This window comes from Bacillus rossius, chromosome 8 (assembly GCF_032445375.1).
Source record: "Bacillus rossius redtenbacheri isolate Brsri chromosome 8, Brsri_v3, whole genome shotgun sequence".
In the NCBI taxonomy this organism is placed as follows: Eukaryota; Metazoa; Arthropoda; class Insecta; order Phasmatodea; family Bacillidae; genus Bacillus; species Bacillus rossius.
Window position 1 is genome coordinate 13293451 of NC_086336.1, and position 22150 is coordinate 13315600.

At 39.9% G+C, this 22150-nt stretch overlaps 1 long non-coding RNA gene across 1 annotated transcript; it reads left to right on the forward strand.

Moving 5' to 3' along the window:
- The first annotated feature begins 5982 nt into the window (after positions 1–5982).
- LOC134535527 (uncharacterized) lies at positions 5983–12027 on the forward strand. The gene is made up of 2 exons (XR_010075635.1): positions 5983–8000; positions 10245–12027. It is a non-coding gene; the product is annotated as an uncharacterized LOC134535527 (long non-coding RNA).
- Positions 12028–22150: the final 10123 nt, after the last annotated feature.

The following is a 22150-nucleotide window of genomic DNA, read 5'->3' on the forward strand; positions in this document are numbered from 1 at the left end:
CGCGACACTCGAAGCGTCAACCTGCACTACAAATCGCCTCTGGAAATCTGGTAACGCTAACACCGGTGGGTGGGAAATGGCTTTTTTCAAACCGAGAAAAGCGGCCTCCTCTACCTCACCCCAATTAAAAATAACCCCTTTTTTTCTTAAATTATTTAAAGGGTAGCACAAATCCGCATAGTTCTCAATAAAGCGGCTAAAATAGCCCATCATGCCCAAAAATCTCATGATGCCTTTTACATTACGAGGTCTCGCGAAATTTACAATGGCCTCAATTTTGTCAGGGTCCATTACAATTTTTCCTTCCCCAACAATGAAACCCAGGAACCGAATTTTCTTTCTGGCCCAACAAACTTTTTCAGGATTGACTGTTAACCCTGCACCTCGTAATTTTTGCAAAACCCCTTCCACATGTTCCAAGTGTTCCTCGAAAGAATTAGAAAATATACAAATGTCATCCAGAAAACTAATGACATTTTTAAATTGATATTCTTTCATAATGTAAGATAAGATACGCGATAAGCATTGTGAGCCAAAATTTACCCCGAAAGGCACTCTTTTCCATTGGTACTGTCCCCACGGGGTAACAAAAGCCGTGAACTTCTTGCTACTCTCCTCCAACATGCATTGGTGAAAAGCAGCATTAAGGTCTAACACCGTAAAATATTTCGCTTGCCCCAAATATTGCAGCACAGTTTCCACCTTGGGCAGCGGGAAACCATCTAGTTTTATGCGATCATTCAAGATTCGGTAGTCCAAGACTAAGCGATACTTCCCCGGTGTTTTTTTTTTTACTAAAAAGGCGGGTGAAGCGTACTCTGAACTCGCTTCTTCTATAACATTTTGCTTAAGTAAATCATCTATGATTTCCCGAAAAACTATCATTTTGGGAGGAGCACATTGATAGGGCACACACCTCACCGGACGTTGATCAATTAATTCAATCCGGTACGGCATCAATTCACATTTTCCCACCTTTTCCGTAATTACATCGGGATAACGAAAACAAATATCCCTGATTTCGTCCTTCTGTTTTTCTGTTAAGTGTTCCTCCACCCCCTTTAAACCTCCGCAACAAACTTCAAATTTATTCTTGGGTGCCTCAAGACTAATTTTGACTTTTTTATCAAACGCGAAGCATAACCTCCTATTCTTACAATCCACTATAGCTCCCGTGCCCTTTAAGAAATCCCATCCTAAAATCAATTCTTCGAGTAGTCCAGGCATTACCCAAAAATCACGTGTCCAGGCAAAATTTCCTATTTTAAAGTGCAAACGTACTTTCAAGGAGATTTTCCGGCTTTTCCCGTCAGCCAAATGTACCTCAAACCCTGGCTCCGTTTTTAAATTTTTTTTTAGTTCGGGATGTCTCGTTATTAACCTACTCAAAAACGCCTGCTGTACAAATGAATTGCTAGCCCCGGTATCAATTAAACCCGAGACTATCTCCTCATAAAAACTTACCCTGACACACATATTACTTCTAGCTTTCAATACCGCCAGACGATGCTTATTTTCAAAACGAAACCAGCTAACCCTTTTTTTTTGTAAACAATTGCGAGACAAATGCCCCCACTTGCCACAAAACCCACACACTCGTCTAACGTTATTCCCCTGACCTTTACTCTGCTTCTTCTCTGCGCATTTAGCGATGAGATGGCTCTCACTGCCACATGCATAGCACTTCTTTCTAATTTTATATTTATTACTTTGATCATATGCTGAAATTTCGGACTTTACACCCACCTTATCAACTTCACTGCACCTATCCACTCTCGTGACATTCAAGTCCGCTTCCCCATTTATCCCCACGCTACTTTCACCCTCTTTTAAAATGTTTGATTTTTCCTCCTCTTCGCATAAATCGGAAACCCAACACACATTATCCACCTCCACCGCCCAATTACTAATATCGAACAAGTTGGTGGGCCTCTCCACAAAGCTACACTCCCTCCTAATGTGGGGATGCAAGTTTTCTAAGACTAACCGTATCCACTCCATTTCCCTCATTTGGACATTAAGGGCCGAACCATGGTCCAAAATGTCATGTACATAACTCAAAGTTTTTTCCCCTTTTCTTTGAAAACGACGGGTTTTCTCCATTATAAGTTCCTCTCTAACTCTACAAGGACATAAATTTTCCCATAACGCCTCCTTGCAATCAACCCAGGACATATGACTCTTATAACGCGCAATGAGTATATCGTAAGCTAAGCCTGTGCAACGCGAAGCAACAGCTAAAATTAAATCGCTCTCATTGGAAAAATAATTTGCGTTAGCTAGCTTGTCCACGGCCATGCGAAACTCTAATATATCCTCTACATTTGCTGACTGCAGTTTCGGAACGTTTTCTAGTGATCGCAAAGCAAACTTATTTTTTAGAAAATTAGTACTAAGCGAGCCAGACCCACTCGCTTCAGCCTGTTCCATTTGCCACGAAACTCTTTCTCCTTTCAAATGCGCCACAAACTTTTGTCTTAAAACATCTATGCTTTCGTCCGCACTGTGCTCGACTGACGCAGCTTTTAAATTAGTCACAATCTCCTCTTTATGTAATTTATATATCCAAGCCAATGCCATACTGGTGATATAAAAAATCAAAAAACTACCGCGTCTGCGACTCTGACTAGCAGAGTTGCGCAGTTTTCAGGCCTTACTTAAGGCGCTCGAATTTAAAGTCGGGAGCCGCAGAAGGGTATACCAACTAAATGCAGTGAGAAGTACGGTCCCTAGGCAAAAAAGAATGACCTGGATAATAATTGAAAACATCACTGCCTGTTTACTATTTAATATTCCTGCTTGGCATCGGCTTGGTACATTAAAATACAGAACCATTTACACAAAACTGCAGAAGATCTAGATCTCGCATTAAAGAAAAGGACATCTAATGTAATCACATATTATAAACACTATATTACGGGTAATTTTACAAACATTTAGAAAGGTTAAGTTTTTCCCTAACAGGTCCGTTGATTACACTCCTGGATGACGTAATAGTCTATAAAAGTTATTTAGGCACAATTCCCAATATTTTGGTCTAACCGGACTCTCGTTTCGACGTAATTATGCGAGTCTCACATCCCGCACCACAGCAACGTGATAAGTCTGGCTTGCAGTTTACGTAAATTCTCACGTAGCGTAAAAAGGAGAAGTAGAGTTTATTTCGCCACATTACGATTCAAGAAACTAGCAAGATAATGAATTTGAGTTTATGATCAGTCAAGTCTCTCTGCTCATTGTTTTTCCTTAAAAAACCAACCCGATCTCCGGTTGTTAATAGCGGTTGCGTCGAGGCTTACTTGTAGTTGCGCAGCATGGTGGACGATAACCCGGGCTGGGCACTGGTCGATGTGTAGGTGAATGGAACAGCCTTTCCATTTTAGCAGCGGCGCAACACGCCTGCACCCAACGAGCCAAAGTCGACTCCACCAGCCGCCAGCACCGTCTCTCCGCTCGCCAGCCGCAGACCGTCGCAGGTTAACGCGTCACCATGACGTCATAAGGCTTCGCGCGCCGCGCGGTGTTGGCTCGCGGAAACACACACAAGCGCAGCGCCGTGAATGTCCGTAATGCTTATGTTTTAATCAATCTTCAGGACGAAAATGAACCAAGTGCCAAACAATCTATCATAACATATGATATAATTAATAACCAAATTAAAAGGAGGCGTGGCAAACGCCTCAGTCTGTCTGGTCCTTTTCACATAGATAACGCAGAATGTAAAGGAAAATAATTACGGAATCATTATGCATAAAATATCTCATAGCATTAATGCGTTATTGTACACTTCCGCGCTTGCGCACTCCCATACTTGCGCACTCCCATACTTGCGCACTCGCATAGTTTCACACTGGGATATTTGCACACATTAGTACACACTCGCATACCTGTACACTAGCACACTTGTACACTTGTACACGTGTATAAAATACTTTTGTACCTTTTTAGTTTTGTACCTTTTCAATTTTGTATCTTTGCTCTGTGTGAGAGAGAGAGAGAGAGAGAGATAGAGGGGTAGAGAGAGAGAGAGAGATAGAGGGGTAGAGAGAGAGAGAGATAGAGGGGTAGAGAGAGAGAGAGAGTGTGTGTGTGTGTGTGTGTCTAACGCTCATGAAAAACACTTGACTTTTTTATTCGTGGCTTCCTGAAAGTAAAGCATGCAAATACCTCGGTTGGCTCTACCAAATTACTCAGCAGATTTGTTTCTCAGTGCCCTCGATTGTGTGGTTTTAGCCCATTACGTCCTCGCTACGCAAGAGGCGTGTAGCGGTAGCTACGCCAATTTTTTTTTAATTTCCTAACCTAAATTAAAACTAAGTGTATTTGTTTATGGGTCTGGGTTAGGGAAAGACTCTTAAGTGCGTCTCAGGCCGAAGCCTATACTATCTAATCACACAGGAGAGGTAGCATGCATCATGTACTAGGAGGGGGGTTGGCCAGCCATGGCAGCAATTGGCACCATGACTTACTCCCCTCACTGACTATTCTAGACTAAAAACTAGATAAGTTGGGCCCAGGTAAAACCTGCATAGACACAGGGAAAACCCTTGACACTTACATGCGGGATGCAAAATTGCATGCATTATTGACAAGCAGGTTGATTACAGGAAACAGAAGGATGGTTCCGGAAGAAGAGTTGGACAGAGTAGAAAAGAGTCTACCATGCGGGGGGGTTGGGGGCTTGGACATTGCTGTGCGCATTGGTTTGGGTGGCACTGGTTGTTTCGGGGGCGACTTTAGTCATTTCCCGCCGGGCTGCCAGCCAGCCCACTTAGATTAAAAATAAGAGCTTAAGCTACGCCACCTCGCGCACTGGGTTGCCCGTCCGCCACGCGACACAGAACACAGAAGGGAAATGAACTTCCGCCGCGCAGTAGCTGGGGCCCGTAGTCTACCAAGCCACTGCGCACTTTTCTTCCTTCGCGGCTCCAATCAAACCGAGCATGAAGGCCGCGGGGAGCCGCTCATCTCATTCCGCATTCTGAAGGCCGACCTTTTCTCTTATCCCCCCCCCTCCTCTCTACCCGGCAAGTCCAGGCGAACACGTGGCGCAATGGGTGGGCTTCAAGCGCGGTCTTACTTCTTGCGGGACAGTGTCCACTCTGGGGCCGGCCCGCACTCACACCAGGTGGCAATACAGATGCTGGAGCGCGGCTAAGCTACTCGTCACTGGCGTGTGTCTTCGTGTTTTTTTTTTGACGTGAAAACGTCTAATAAATCGATGAACGCCGGCTGCACGCACGAAAAAAGTGTCCCGTTACGCACATTGTTCCGTTACGTTGTGTCCCGTTACGCTGTGTCCCGTTACGCTCATTGTACGCTTGCGACGCATCCATCTCACTTCCACTCGGCTGTTTATAAAGTGAAGTGAAAAGTTAATGTGGTTTTCATTGCTTATTACAACAACAATTTAGGCAAAAAAAAGGTTAATTATTCTTGCATTTTAAAAATCTGATTACTAGTATAATTTGAAGTATTTATTCTTTTATTATTAAAATAAAAATGATTAAATTTTATTCATAAAATTATGCAATCATTTCATTAATGTTTTGTTATGACGTTGTCACGTTAAACTATCGTCCGTAAACAGACTTTACAGACAACCAATTTTTTTTTTTTTTTAGGAGAACTAACCGACGCGCAGACTTTCACATATCTGTCCGTTATTGAAACATTGGCGGACACTGGGAATTTTTTTTTAGTTGAAAGGGAGGCAGAGAGTCTGAATTTTTGAGAGCAAAATATTTAAAATTTAAAAATATATATATGGAGACCGGAAAAATTCGCGATTTCAATGACAAGTAGGATATACTCCATGATCCTCTATGCACGCGAGAAAATTACACCTGCCCATTGGCTACTGTCTTGTGACACCTGTTAACTGGTACGCTAGTGAATCATTACTTCTTTTGTTAAAGGTTTTTCATTGGCCGAGTATCATTCATATTGTCGCGGGTTGAAATTTTGCAGGGTTGTTGAAATCAAATTTAGGGACTTTACTGACGGGACTCTGGGCTGGCTGCTCTGTTCACTCGTCAGCGCAAGTGGCGTGACCATGTAATTGGGGCACGGGGCCGGCGCGGCGCGCTGCGGGCTTGCAGAATTTTGTTTGTTTGTTTGGCCGCGCGCTGGCGCAGCCACGGGCCGCAGTTACTGGGGCGCGCTGTCGTAACAAGCCGCGCGGTGTGGCCTGCACATTGGGGTAGAGGGGGGGTAGTCTTCCCAGATGTTCTAGTTAGTTGTTTAGTAAATTTGACTTCAATAACGAGCTTTTGTTATGGTAGGCGCGGCAGGGCGCGCGAATTTAAGCGCAAGTGAGTGGTGACTTCAGGCTCACTCAGGCGGAGGCTCACTCAGGCGGAGGCTATGCGTCTCACCTGTGGTCACGAGTTGTTAGTTCGTTCGTGATGTAGGAATTCAGGCTCACTCAGGCGGAGGCTATGCGTCTCACCTGTGGTCACGAGTTGTTAGTTCGTTCGTGATGTAGGAATTCAGGCTCTCGGGCGGAAGCTATGGCCGACGCCAGAGGCCACGAGTCGTTTAATTTAAGTTAGGTCATAATGTAGTCATCTTCAAGCTTTTGGGCGGAGGCAATGGCCCTCGTCACTAGTCGTTTAGTTATAATTTTTAAAATGTAATGTTCGTTCGGATTTTAAGGGCAGGAGAGGCCCCTACGTTAGTTTTAAGTAATCGATCAAGAAAGGCTTTTTGGAAAATGTGAGTATGGACTTATCTTTGTTTTAATTTTAAGTAGTAATTATGATTTGAGGTATTCGGAAGGACTAGGGAAGTGTTTAGTGAAGTTCTCTCATTCTCTCTCTTGTAAGGTCGTTCAATCGTTAAGGAAGTAAAGAGATTATTGTTTTAAATTGTAATCCCGCTATTTAAATGTTCTTTAAAATGATGTTGAGTATTTGACTTTAAGAATAAAATAATTTTAATTAAGTATTATGTTATTTTGCAAAATCTCCTTAGTTCAGCTCTCACCAGACATCCTGTACGGGATGACGAACCTATGATCCTAGGTACAGTAAAGTATTTTATGAAGTTAAGACTAGTTGATGCCAAGCGAGTTGTTTCTATGTAAAGAGCTACGATTCTCTCCCCCCTCTGAAAGTGGATCGTGACAGAAATGGCGGTGGCACCGGCTAGGTGCACGTGACAGAAATGGTGGAGGCGCCGGGTAGGTTCTATTTCTGGAGAGAGAGAGAGGTAGATTTTTATGTTTATTATTAAGTTAGTTTCAGCTTCTGATAGCAGGTTATTAAGAGTTTACTTGAGGAGAGGATTACGGAATTTAATCTAAGTGGAGGAAGTCTTTGAGATTTTTTTTTGACGTAACAGATGTTTATTTGAGTATACTTGTAAGGATAAAGTTTATAGTGATAAGTTGTTTTAAGTCGTTGAGTTTATCAGGGATTTTTACGTGAGGAGAATACGTTATAATTTAAATGATTAATAGAGATAATGCAAGTGGTTTAATTTAATTGAAATTAATTTTAAGATTGTAGGTTAAGAGAGTTAAAATTTAAAATAAAGTTTTTTTCGTAAATAGGAATTATTTTCAAGTGAAGTTTGTTTTGTTGTCGTGCGCGTAGGAGACGAGACGTACGAATTAAATCAGTCGAGGGAAGGATAAACGTTAGAAAGGAATTAAAAAGAAAACGAGAGTTTATGTAAAAGAGAGTTATAGAATTTATAGTGATGTTTTGTTTTAATTAGAAAAATGTTGAGAGTTGTTTCAGAACGACACGTCAGTGGACGTGGCAGAATGAACACGTGACGGGGAGGTGCTGAGACCTAGCGGAGAACGGAGGAACCGCAAGCGAGGGTTGGCGCACCTGATGGAATTCGGTGACGTCACGGGCTCATACGGAGACGTGGACAGGCCGTGACCTTGTTTTGATCAGCTGTACGGTAACTTAGCGATAAGAAAATAGACTATTGGTTAAATACATTTAAATTTAAGTGTGTTTTAGGAGAAGAGGAACTTTCAGTATGTAAGTAATTTAATTTAAGAAGTGTATGATGTATAGGCTAGAAGTGTTTCGTTGTAAGTTGTTTATGTTTTTGTTAGTTAAATTCTACCTCGGTTTTAAAAATATTTTTTTGGGATTTGTAAACATTATTAAGGAGGTACACTATAAAATCGATAAGCATTGAGAAAACTGGGAAGGCTAGATTTTGTGTGTAGAGGGAATTTACTCCAAAAGAACAGAGAGACAAAATTAATGTTTTCATTAGGGCGAGGGACCCTAAGGTGAGGCGTTGTGTCCCTGGGAAGAAAGGGAATTGTAGCGCAGACCATAGGAGATGGGCTGACTACGGAATTAAGGGTCAGGAGAATCCTGAGAGTTGTGAGTAGTTTGGGGCAGGAGTTCCCCATGGTAGTACCGAAGTGGCTATCCTGTATGGGATAGGGTACCATTTCAATGAAGTTTGTTGGTGGGGTTAGAGTCCCTTGCTGTGTAGTGGGCCTATAGCAGATAGGCACTACAGTGAAATTTTTGGTTATTTTGTGAGGTAAATTCCCTGGAGGTTAAGTAAGATTGGATTCAGTTAGGAAGGAGGGAAATGAGAAACATTGCTGTAGAGAGTTAGTGTACTTGCCTAATGTGAAATTGAATTTTACTAAATTAATTTAGGAGAAAGTTTTGTTCGGTAAATAAATAATAATGGAAGATAGCTAGATAATTAATTAATTTTTTTTGAGTAAGGTGTTTTAAGTAATGAAATAAAATAAGGTGAAGTAATTTGAATAATTGGGGAGGAGTTTCTTTAAGAGTTTAGATAATTGTTTTTGAATTTATTGAGATATTCAGCCAGTGAAGTTTGAGTGTGAGAGATACAGTGAGATTTTAAGGAAATCGGTTGTTTATTAATTAGGACAAATGAGATTTTATGATTAAGAGTCAGTAAGCATAGTTAAAATTTACGACATGATATTTGTTGACAGTTTACAGTTATTAAGGAGAAAACAGAGTAATCTATTTATTTTTATTTTAATGGTTTGAAGATAAGATTATGAATTTTTTTTGGAAGTTTCTTTGGCATGTTGGAATAATTTTTTTTGATTTTTAGAATTTACAGAGAAAATTTAATTGATTTACATTAGTTTGGAAGTATGGAGGTTTAGTGTTCGATTAGCCCTAACTTGATGGTCGGATCCCAAAAGAATGCCGTAAAACCGATAGCCAATTGAGAGGAATGCGGTAGGCGCTTGTGTAGAGAGGGGTTGTGGGAAAACTCCTTGGGACTGATGGCAGATCAGGGGCCCTAAATAGTGTGTGATGCTGTAAAACCAGTGCAGAGAAAGCCTGGTATGCTTAAATTTTTGGGCACAGGTTATGTAAACCTGGGGTTCCATGGGATTTAGTCATGTTAGCTGCTGTGAGACATTAAGATTTCCAGGCTCCATAGTAAATTCAATGTAAATTTTTGTTTTCTTAAAATAATAAATTTGTTTTTAATTTTTTTGAGATATTTGATTTGTAACAGTGAATACAGACCCCGAGGAATAAGAGTTGTCATGCTGTGAGAGGAGAAGGTGGTAGGCCTAAAAGGGTACAGGCACCACAGAGGTTATGTGCATTGCATAATTTAAATATAAGGAAACTTGAGAATTTGAAATTTTGTTGTTGGGTTTGTACACCCATAAGAAGAGTATAGGCAGAATTTTTATTGTTATGAGATGTCTAATTTAATTGAAAAGAAGAAAGTTTAAAGATGCAAGGTAACATTATTATTGTAATAATTGAAAGAGATTAAGAGGTAGAGAGAAATAGGCAGTTTTTGTTTGTAAGTACTAAAGTTTACATATAGAAATTTAGTAACTAAGAATGAATAATAAGTTAAGTCTAGTGTAAAAGTTTTTTTTAAGTTTGTTAAGTTAAGAGTCACAAGTAAATTTTTTTTTAGAGAGAATGTCTTTGATAGGAAGTATTAGAAACTTATGGGAATTTTAGGGTAACATAAATAATGTAGGTAATGAATAATAAATAGATGGTAGGTCTTAAGTTAGGATTAACATTTGAAGCAGAATTTAATTAAGAAGAAGGAAAATAAATAGGCCTAATGAAAAGAACAAAAAAGGATTTTATGGTAAAGCATTTTTTTTAAGTAATAAACAATGAATAATAATGTTGTTTCAGGGTAATGTGTACTAATAATACAATTTTTTTTTTAGGACCAAAGAACAGGAATTATGTAATTTAAATTAACATGTATTTTTGAAACTGTTACAGATTCCTTAAGATGAGCTGAGCAGCAGTCCAGTTTACAAGATGACAAGAGTTCGAGAGACAAGATACAAGATCACTGAAACAAGAGCCAAGACTGAAGATTCAAGAGAAGAGAAAGCTGGCAGCCATGGACTTACAAGTGGAGATTAATAAGGTCATGTAAAGTTATATTTTTTTATGGAAGACAGTAACTGGAGTTTTTTTTTTGTTATAAACAGTCTTTACAGAACTTTTTAGGTTATAGTAATGTAATGGAACTAGTGAGTTGTGGTAGCTGTCAAAAAGAACTAATACCTTAAGTTTAATTTTTAAAGTTAATTTTCTTAATTTACAGAGGGATTAGTAGTTTTTTTTAAACCTTATTTAGGTTGGAATTTAAATACAATAGCTTATTATAAATGTGTACGAACAGTTCAAGTTCACAGTACTGATAGGTAGGTCAGATGATCTTATTGATTTTGATGATTTGTTGTTTTGAGTTGATTTTTAAGTGTTGTGAATTAGACAATGAAATAGTTCTGAAAACTTAAATTATTTCAAGCTAAGAAATAGTAAAGTTAATTGTAACTCAAAGGACACCAGAATTTAATTTTTTTTTAATTAGTAATGTTTGAAAATTTTATACTTTACAAGAAAGGTTATAAACAAACAGATCGGATGGAACAAGGATGCAGTAAATCACAATTTCATTTAGAATTATTGATTAGCTTTTGAGGTTATGAAGTAAAAGTAATTATAGTTTAAAAGTTTGAATAAAAAAAAAATGTTTTTTTTTTATTTGTTTGAAATAGAAAGTTTAAAAGTTAATTAGTCATGATCTAGGTGGGTGATGGGGTGGGAATTGGCCACTCTTTTTCCCTATAACCTCCCTAACATGGCCTTCTATTACATCTAACAGAAGAAAAAAAAAGAAGAAAAAGAAGACTTAGTATTAGTTAGAATGTTTTTTCATGAAGATACCTGATGAACTTTTTTTTTATTGTTGGGAAGAATAGTAGCAAGATTAATCAGATGTTTTACTCAGAAGAAGAAGAAGAAGAAGATAAAGCAGTTTTATGACTCGACAAGCCAGAGATTGGTGTTTCCCCTCTGCGCTTCTATTGACTACGTTGTTTACTCTCATGGGATAGCTGGTTCGGCACCATGGAGAGAGATTGGTGGGCATTGTGGTTGCCCCCAGAAGAAAAGAAGAGTAGAAAGGTTATGGGTGGGTCATGTGAACTGACCTTCAACCCAGTTACTTCGTGGGGACTATTTGCTGTATAGAGAAGATCAAGACTCAAGAGTTAGGGAAAATCATTGGAGGTCATGTTTCCCTTCCTTAAGTTTTTCCTATCAAATTATTTGCCTGATTAGATTATGCTAAGGGTGGGATACTTTATGTTAGCAGTTGAATTAATTAATTTTATTTTTTTTGTGTGTTTACATCCTTGCCCATCGATTGCAGTTTAGTAGTTAGTTTTGTATTTGTCAGGCGTGATGGTAATGCCTGTTGATGATGTTTCAGAATTGTAATCTGTTCGTGATGAGGATGGCACAACTCCGAAGCAGATGTGGGGAGAAGTTGTGAGCTGCCCTGGAAGCCAGTCCAGTAGCTGTTGGAGTTGAGTGGTGTTTGCTGATGGCCAGCCCAGGGAGCTACTCTTCTCGACAACACTGACTTCGAGGAGTTGCACCAACCTTCACGAGATAAGAGTTTAATTAATTGAAACACTGTAAGGACACTTAATTTTTTTTGAAGAACGAAAGAAGTATGGTAATAAACGGAAACCGAAAAAAAAAAAAATAATAATAATTATCAAGAATTTGCACATTGTTTAACGAATACTGAGAAACTAAGAACAGTAATTTAATTTGTAAAGAGAGCTTCACTAACAGAACAATTTTTTTTAGAATTGAGAACTCGAGCCTCTGAAGGTTCCTGTGAGAACAAACCAGATAAAAGTTTTACATTTAATTTTATGAATACTTGTTGTTTTAAAATAAATCTTATGCAGAATCTAGATGTATGTTCAGACAGCAAGGAACTAAGAAAATTATTATTTTTGTGAAATGAGGAATTTATAGTTATGGTTTAATGGAAAAAGACAATTTGTAATTTTGAGGTAGCTCGATGGGGCTCGAGCTCTGTGAGGGGAGGGTTATGTCGCGGGTTGAAATTTTGCAGGGTTGTTGAAATCAAATTTAGGGACTTTACTGACGGGACTCTGGGCTGGCTGCTCTGTTCACTCGTCAGCGCAAGTGGCGTGACCATGTAATTGGGGCACGGGGCCGGCGCGGCGCGCTGCGGGCTTGCAGAATTTTGTTTGTTTGTTTGGCCGCGCGCTGGCGCAGCCACGGGCCGCAGTTACTGGGGCGCGCTGTCGTAACAAGCCGCGCGGTGTGGCCTGCACATTGGGGTAGAGGGGGGGTAGTCTTCCCAGATGTTCTAGTTAGTTGTTTAGTAAATTTGACTTCAATAACGAGCTTTTGTTATGGTAGGCGCGGCAGGGCGCGCGAATTTAAGCGCAAGTGAGTGGTGACTTCAGGCTCACTCAGGCGGAGGCTCACTCAGGCGGAGGCTATGCGTCTCACCTGTGGTCACGAGTTGTTAGTTCGTTCGTGATGTAGGAATTCAGGCTCACTCAGGCGGAGGCTATGCGTCTCACCTGTGGTCACGAGTTGTTAGTTCGTTCGTGATGTAGGAATTCAGGCTCTCGGGCGGAAGCTATGGCCGACGCCAGAGGCCACGAGTCGTTTAATTTAAGTTAGGTCATAATGTAGTCATCTTCAAGCTTTTGGGCGGAGGCAATGGCCCTCGTCACTAGTCGTTTAGTTATAATTTTTAAAATGTAATGTTCGTTCGGATTTTAAGGGCAGGAGAGGCCCCTACGTTAGTTTTAAGTAATCGATCAAGAAAGGCTTTTTGGAAAATGTGAGTATGGACTTATCTTTGTTTTAATTTTAAGTAGTAATTATGATTTGAGGTATTCGGAAGGACTAGGGAAGTGTTTAGTGAAGTTCTCTCATTCTCTCTCTTGTAAGGTCGTTCAATCGTTAAGGAAGTAAAGAGATTATTGTTTTAAATTGTAATCCCGCTATTTAAATGTTCTTTAAAATGATGTTGAGTATTTGACTTTAAGAATAAAATAATTTTAATTAAGTATTATGTTATTTTGCAAAATCTCCTTAGTTCAGCTCTCACCAGACATCCTGTACGGGATGACGAACCTATGATCCTAGGTACAGTAAAGTATTTTATGAAGTTAAGACTAGTTGATGCCAAGCGAGTTGTTTCTATGTAAAGAGCTACGATTCTCTCCCCCCTCTGAAAGTGGATCGTGACAGAAATGGCGGTGGCACCGGCTAGGTGCACGTGACAATATAAACTGTGGTCCAATCACTGATGCAGTAAAAAGGCCAGCATTTTTTGATTCTAGACTATCACGAAATGAATCCGCGAATTTTTCCGGTCTCTATAGGCCTATATATCTTAAGTTACTATTGACACTAACACACTGACATATGGGCCTACAGTAGCGGTAGGTGGTGTGGCTTTTCTCACGCAGTAGCATACTGTCTTCACTGATCAGAAATATTTTGAACATTCTGCTATCGGATCTGGAGTCACGTTCACTGTTAGTTATTAAAGTAAATGTTTTTACGGAATTTCCAATTTTTTATTATTTATCAAAATAATTTATACGACAAATAATGATTGAATTTTGTTCATCTTAATTATGCAGTTAAAGTCAGGTGTTAATTAACATGTTTCGGCACGACTCCGCCGCGCCGGTAGATCCGACATTTTATTTCGTGGGTGACTGCAGGTGACATATTAGCAAAGCTATGTCCTGTGGTTTCTCGAGCAAAAAAATTAAGTAAATTGGCGGCCATAGGCACAGTTCCAGACAGGGAGCATAGAAGTAAACACAGCTTTCCACTCCCAAATTAAACGTATTTCCTTCTTTTTTTACTCTCTCTCTCTCTCATAAATCTGCCACTAACGATTCTGACACTACCAACCACACAACGTATAACCAATTCAATTAATATTTTCCCTGTACAAAACTAGGATCTCGGCTAAGTAACAGAATCACTCGGGCTAAAATATATGGATAACTTATAATTATATTTAACTTAAACATTTTATGAACATTCTATTACATGATAAACTTCTTCGACTCCTAAAATAGCGATGTATTTGTATAAAAGTCAATCTATTACAATATACACAAACTGGCTTCATTTTAGGTGTCGGCTATAAAAACCATAAAAATTAATGAACATGTTTTCAACTAATTGTTTTAGTCAAACAGACATGGACACACAAAAATCAGAAAGTTTTTGATTTTTAACGTAAAGTTCTACTGAACTTTCTTGATACTTTCAAATTTTAACTGCTTCACATTATTTAATAGTTACCTATCATATTTATAAAACTGAACGCATAATACGTAAGTACACATGCAAACCGCAAAAATCTTTCACAAACCTGATTTAAATGAACAAGGACATCAACCTGTCGTTGTAACATATGCTGATTGGCATCTTTATTTAAAAGATTCGGGAAACTGTTTCCTCGACACTTCAACGTCGTTGACTCAAATTTTACCAGATTTAGAAAAAAATATATATATTACAGTTTCCTTACATTCGACGTATTTTTTGTTTGTATAAGCTTGGAATTTGAGTGATACTCTGATATTGGTTTGAACGGAAAAGTTATTTTGCAATATAAGTATCCGTCGAGAAGGAGGTGCAGGAATTTGTTCGGCAGCTGATGGATTGTTCGGGGGAGGGGGAGTTGTTTGCCATATTACCCGGGGGACCCGGTTTAGTTTCGAGATATTTTTGACGTGTAAACATCTTAGTCCTCGGTATACGGCATATGGTAGAAGCAATTTCGTGAATGCAACGGAAGTCGCATAGAATGTAAATGTAACCACGGTGCTGCTATCTGTGGCGGATGGCGAAACCAAAGTTCATAGAGACAAAGGTAAACTTTATAGTATTGACTTTTCAATGAATTTTACTAAGATGGGCAGTGTTTTAATAAAATTGCTACTCGAAAATCAGGTACAAAGTTGGTGTTAAGTATTTTTTCAAACCTTAAATGTTATTCTCGGAGCCGTTTCATTATATATGTTGACCTCTCGCTCTGAAAATGCATGATTCGATAGATGACGTAGCTGCTCCGGCAGAAAATTCTAGCGGCGGGCGCGGAAATCACATGTGATTCGCATCAATAAATGTAGTTTAAAACACAATTTTTGTATATTTATCACGCTCGGCATTATTTTAAAGATTTCAACGTTGAACTATGTGTCCGAGTTTGGTATTATAATTGTATTTGAACACGATAAAACGTGAATTTGCTCGTTACCGGGTTAGATGTTTATACATCGCTGGCGAGTACTGAAAGACTCACAATTTTTTTTTATTATTTTTTATTGTTTGGGTTTAGCCTCACAGAGCGAAAATTACATCTTTTGTTAATATAATTCATAGGAAACCTTACAAGTTAAACGATACGCGAAGATTAGTTTGCAGTTATAGCGACGGTAACGTTTATAGTCATTAATTTTTTTATTGTGAGGTTGGAAGTTATACATTGAGTAGTATAGGGAGGGAGACAACATTTAGCGTGGTGATGGTGAAGTCAAAGAGTGACTAACTATATCTCAGTATGCCGTCTCCTGACCGTTTCTAACTCCATATTTAAAATTCCGTTAAATAATGTAAACGTTTGGTAGTTTATTTGAAATACTTTTATTGTTGTTACGACCTATGTGGGGAGAACTGGGTTCGTAAGGGATAGCTCCATTAGGTTTTATTACAGTTTTATTAATTACTAATATTTAAATTATTAATAAATAATTATATTTAAAAATGTCCGAACCCCAATCACTGGCAGTTAAAAATGTTTTCTTCGCAATTCAATCAATGTCACTCACTCCTCACTGGAGCTAGACTCAACAGTGGTTCGCCCCTTACCTCGCGCCTGTCCTCACACACACAGTCTCGCGCCACTCAGTCGCACTCTCTCGGTCCCGTCGCTCCTCGTCGCGCCGTTCTCGAGGGGGTATCTCCCCCTCTTCGTTGATGTCGCACTTCCCTTCACTCGCGGAACTCCCCGAAATCTCGAAACTCCCATGGAGGCCGGCGTCGCTGCTTAAATACCTGTGGCACCCTTCTCGAACCGACGAGAGTGGTCGTGACTCGTCGCTTAATCCCGGGCCGACCCGATGCCCGAAACATCGAGAATAGCGACGCTTATTCACGCCAATCCACGTGGTGGTCTATGCGTGTCCGGAATTACCAAGCCGCCAAAGGTGATAATAGCCCGAGGCGTGTCGTTGCGCGGGGAGCAGAGGGGGGTGGGGTAGCGATGACCATTGTGATCCGGCCAGGCATACGTCAGTGGACGGCACGTGACGTCAGTGGCCATGCAGGGCCGCCAGCCCGCTCCGGTCGTGTCTCTCACTTTCGTAACAGTATGTTTAACAGTTTTTTTTTCGGAGAAAGTAGTTCTCAAGTGAAGCACTTGTAGGAAATCACACATAGTCTATACTTTTCATTCAACACCTCGTCCCTGGGAGGCCCGTCGCGGCGAGCAGGAAGGAGCCTCGTCATTGGGCGGCGGCTCGTCCCACGCCCAGACACCGCGCCGAGGCCGCGGGGTCCTCCCCCCCCCCCCTCCTCCCCCCTCCACCAGGACAAGGCCGCCGACCCGCGATGCTCCGAGGGCGAGGCGATCTGCTTCCCCGCCTCCGACCTCGTGCGCGAGCGCGATGGGCTGTCCGGATTAGTGATGGGCACCATTGAATAAAAAATTATCGAATAAATCGATAGTACGACTCATATGAAAATCATTCGATTAAATTAGTCGTTATAGTCGTAACCGCTCGTTCCCAGCCAAACGGTGTGTTGTGTTTGTTGTATTATATTAAATGGTTCTTGATTTGACTAGCGTATTATTCCATCGGGTGCAAGTAAATAAACGAGTCCTAGACAGCATACCGTTTAGTTGTTACTGGTGTAAGGATCACCTAGATTTTTTTTACATCTGGGGCAGAGTTCGTGTTATTACTTGTTCTTGTGAACTCGATGGTATCTTTACAGTCTTTAACGGTGAACTCGATGAAGGTTGTACCAACGACTACAGGAACCCTGACGTCAGCGGCGACGAAGAAGGTGCAGATCCCGTTGGCAACGACGACGTCAACACTGGAGGAGACGTCAACAGTCGTTGTAGCACCAGCAGAAGAGAGCTTAATGACTACAGAGCTGGCTGCGCAGGAAACCACGATGAACGACGTTTCGACCTCGATGGAGACTTCAATGGATGGTGATTCGACAACTAACGAACATCGGTGCTGTTACTGCGACAAGATTTTCTCAAACAACAGCAATGTTCAACGACACGAGAAGAAAGAATGTGCCAAGAACCTTTATCGTAAAATGTTTGGCTGTAAAAAGTGTCGCAAGCAATTAACAAGAAATGCTAATTTGAAGCGACACTTGGAAACATGCAAAGGCCCAAGCTGCGGTGCAGAAATTAAAGGTTTCGGTGCAACAGCGAATTATTGATGTACATAAGAGTGTGCCTGGAAATGGTACAACTGCAGTTACATCGACATCTGGTTCGGGTTCGTCTTCATCACCACGGTATCCTTGCAGCTACTGTGATATGACGTTTGCATTTGCTCATGATGTACGAACACATAATAGGAGTAAATGTACGAAGAATCCTTCTCGCATGAAGTTTCGCTGTGATGAGTGTCATGAATGGTTTAATCGAATTGATAATTTGCGTCGACATGCGAAAAATGTAAATGTGGAGTCCGTGTTCCTACTGTTGAACTACCTCCAGAAATTTCGACTTCTTGGTTTAGGTTGAAGACTTGTGAGCGTACAGGCGAAAAAACAGATGAGCAACAACCGATTGGTATGACGTCTGGACATGAAACTAAACCTAAGACTGTGATCGGTGCTCTACAGGTGAATGATAATGGCTTCTACTTGGCGCAGTCTGCATTTCGTGGAACATTGAAAGACTACTATTATCTAAATACGTTTAGTGAGTCGAAAGACATTTGTAATTTTCTTGACGATATCAGACAGAACATAATCAATCAGCTTACTGATGACGTAGCAACGAACGGGCCTTTGAAATATAACTTGTGGTTGGACTGTATATATGGAAAACCATAGCCGTTCGATGACAAAGTGAAGAAGTGTGCATTCAAGACATCGGCTGCAGTAATTTACATTTCTGACGATGTGAAGCAAACTGTTAAACACGGTATCCAGAAACTCTGTCAAGAAGAGGAGGACTATGTCAGTAAATGTTCTGGTTCGTCTCTGTCAAGTATACACCGATTGGAGCTATGAATTAGTCATTTCACGCCTATGCAGGGCTAAATGTTTATAAGTGTTTGCAAGTGTTCCTGTAGTAAAATAGAAATTATGTAATAAATATTATGTTTGTAAGAGAACTTGCGGTGCTTTATTTGTCGAATCTGACACTTGTCTGGTATTTTAATTCAATTAATTTTTACCAGGTGGTCGTAATGGCTAATAGGATGATGGTTGGCTAAGAAACTAAGTCTCTTTAAGAATTTTGAATGTGATTTATTAAAATTAATATTTTTACATAAAATTAAGAATTTTTGCTTTGTCCAGGGATCGAACCGAGGACTTCAAGGCCTAAGTGCATTTTTAAATTGTATTTTATTCTATTTTTATTAATATTTTTTATAATATTTGAAATGTTATTTCCGAATTTATAGTATTAAATTGCTGTTTTTCAAGATGGCGGCCGTGACTTAAAGTGCAACGCTCTAGAATCTAATATGGTAGGCATAACGAAAAGTGAAAGGATGACATCATACTTAACCAAGATGATGGGCATAGCGAAACATGCAACATTTATAAAAATCAAGATGGAGGTCGTAACAATATTTACAACGAGTTTTTTAAAGAATTTTGATTAGAATTTATTTAATTATTTTTTTTATAAATTTGAAATTTTTCCCGAATTTCTAGAATTAAAATTGAAGATTTTCAAGATGACGGACATGACGTCATAATAGCTGACGATATAAATGCTCTGAAAAAAGTGGTGGGGGTCAGTCTGCTAACAGTCACCATGAGTAAAGGATCGGTCTCTATTTTTATTTTTTTGCCCTCACCGGGTTCGAACTGAGGACTCCGTGCTCCATGTCGTAAATGTATGTTTTTAAACTATTTTTTATTAAAATTTTATTAATTTAATTTTTTTATAAATTTTAATTTTTCATTAAAATCGTATAATAAATAAAGATTTTAAAGATGGCGGCCGTAATGGAAATTTGCAACAGTGATGTCATATTCCATGATGACGTCAGAGGCTTATCGGAGGCTGTAGACATGGATGTTTAAGCCTCTATATGGAAATTTATAGCCGCTGGTATTTTTAAGGATTAAAAACGGGAAATTTTGAGTCATTTTGAGACATTTTAAGTAATTTTTGAGGAATTTTGAGGAATTTTTGAGTCCAAGATGGCCGCCGTGACTTCAGAGCAATCGTTCATTGACCCGGCTCCATCCCCTGCGCTCGGAGGAACTATTATATACTACTCGTTACGTCTAGGTGGCCGGCCTTGTGACCCGGCTGGTTATCGCAGTCTCGACGGCCCGGATAGCTGAAATTTCAGATGTCTAACTCTAAAAATGTGCGTGAACACATTTCAAGGCTCTCGCACATTAATTTAATAAACAAAACCTTGACAATCCTTGAATAGCAATAATAGTGACACGATTCCTGTCGTTAACCCCACACTCATGTTACCGTTTTTTTTTTTTTTACTTTGGTGGGTTATCACTTGCTCTTGCGAACACGCGCACGCCGCGATTACGGGTCACTGTGACTCCCGACGAACGAATCAAACTGGGCGGTTCTCGTTCCTAATCGTCAGGAGCAGAAATCTTTAGGATTGGCAAGGGTTGACCCGAGGATATTTGCAAAACTAAGGGGGGTGGTTGGTGGGGGCTCGAGAGTTTTGCGCGTGGATTTTAACCGACACAATCATATCTGGATATGCTCGTCCGTCATTTGGGTCTGTATGCATGCAATGAGCAGAAAACTTTAAACATACAGAAACTTTTCCATGGAACATAGTTTCGACGTTTACTTTAATCCCGGTTTCGTCAAGCGCAAACGGACTCCCCTTCGAGGAACCGATTCCTCAAGTAGCGAACGAATCACATGCTTTCGTTCGCTCAAAGGTTTAGTGCTTTTGAACGGGTGGTTGCCGAACACGTCACCACTTAGCCGCCGCCGGCCTCGCGGGCGGGGAAAACCAGCGCGGGGGAGCTTACACTAGCGAGGCCCGTTAGGCAAGCCGGCCGTGCAAACAACTCTCCCTGCGCCAGGCACAACACGCCGCCGTCACGGCTATACCAGTCCAAACAGCCACATTCGGAGAACCACAGAGCACAGTATCTACTTGTTAGTGAAGTATCTCAACAGGTCTGCGAACATTTTTACCATTATTTTGACGTGGCAACGTCTAATAAATCGATGAACGCCGGCTGCACGCACGAAAAAGGATGACTCATTGTGCCCGTTACGCTTTGTCCCGTTACGCTCATTGTACGCTTGCGCCGCATGTATCTCTCTTCCATTCGATTGGAACAACCATCGATTTGACTTTTTCGAGGCACATTAAACTTGAAACACTCCCATTCGTTTCCTACTTTTCCTATCATCGTCCTATCCTTAACAGAATAACACAGATTGGAAGAAGTTAAATAGCAAACATGTATAAAAGTTATAGTTAAAATAATCTGTTAGTTAATGTAATAAACATATTTGAATTAATGAGTGCAAATAAAAGTAAATTTATCAATTAAATTGTAGATTTCATTTCACTCCTTCTTTGTATCAATACAAAATAGTGATAATTCAATAAAAATGATTCAATTTTATTCATAAAAGTATGCAATCATTTCATCAATGTTTTGTTATGACTTTGTCACGTTAAACTATCGTCCGTTAACCGACTTTACAGACAACCATTTTTTGTTTTGTTTTAAATGTTTTATCAATTGCTAGGTTTGAAGTGCTGCTTATAAGTTTTATGTCCCAATTAAGAAAGACGAATTATATATATAAAACTATCCTTAATATTTATTACCACCTGCCACTAACTGAATTAATTTAATAATTTTTATGGCATGCATCGAGTAGTGACCGTTCTTTCTCTGAAATAATTTAGTTCATAATTAAATTATTTAGTTATTTAAAAATACCGCGGGGGATTGTTTTTCGGTTCGAAACTGTTTTCGGACTGAAAACAATAATATTATTTTATTTAAAAGTGTTAGAAACTTATTTTAATTAGCTTCGCAACAGAGTGTGAATTGAAACCTTATATTGCTCTAAATATTTTTCTGCACACCTAGCTATCTGACCGAAGTGATCTATCTTCTGTATTTTTCTACAAGAGAAGCGCCGATTTCCGTTAATTGAACTAAGGCCTGTGTTGCTCCATGCGTTTCTTCCGCAGGTTTTTTGACTGAATATTCTTTCACAAATTTGTTTCTCAGCCCCCCCTTCCCCCTCCACACACACACGATCAGTTCAAACTATCAGTTTGGTCTTCGGAACTTAAATAGTCGGTACTGTCGTGTATGGGCAAGGATGGTGGCCTGATCAGTCGGAACTGGTGGACTGACGAACTGGTGGCTTTCCATCAAATCGGACTGTGGACTCGAGTGTCCTTAGTCCGAACTGCCGTGTGTGGGAACGTCTCCCCAGTCCAAACCGCCAGTCCAAACAATCAGTCCATCAGCTGTGTATCATGGCAGACATCTTAATTTCCCCCCCTTTTTTCTTACTAAAAGTGCAACCACGATTGCAACAAACATATATGGATATTCTA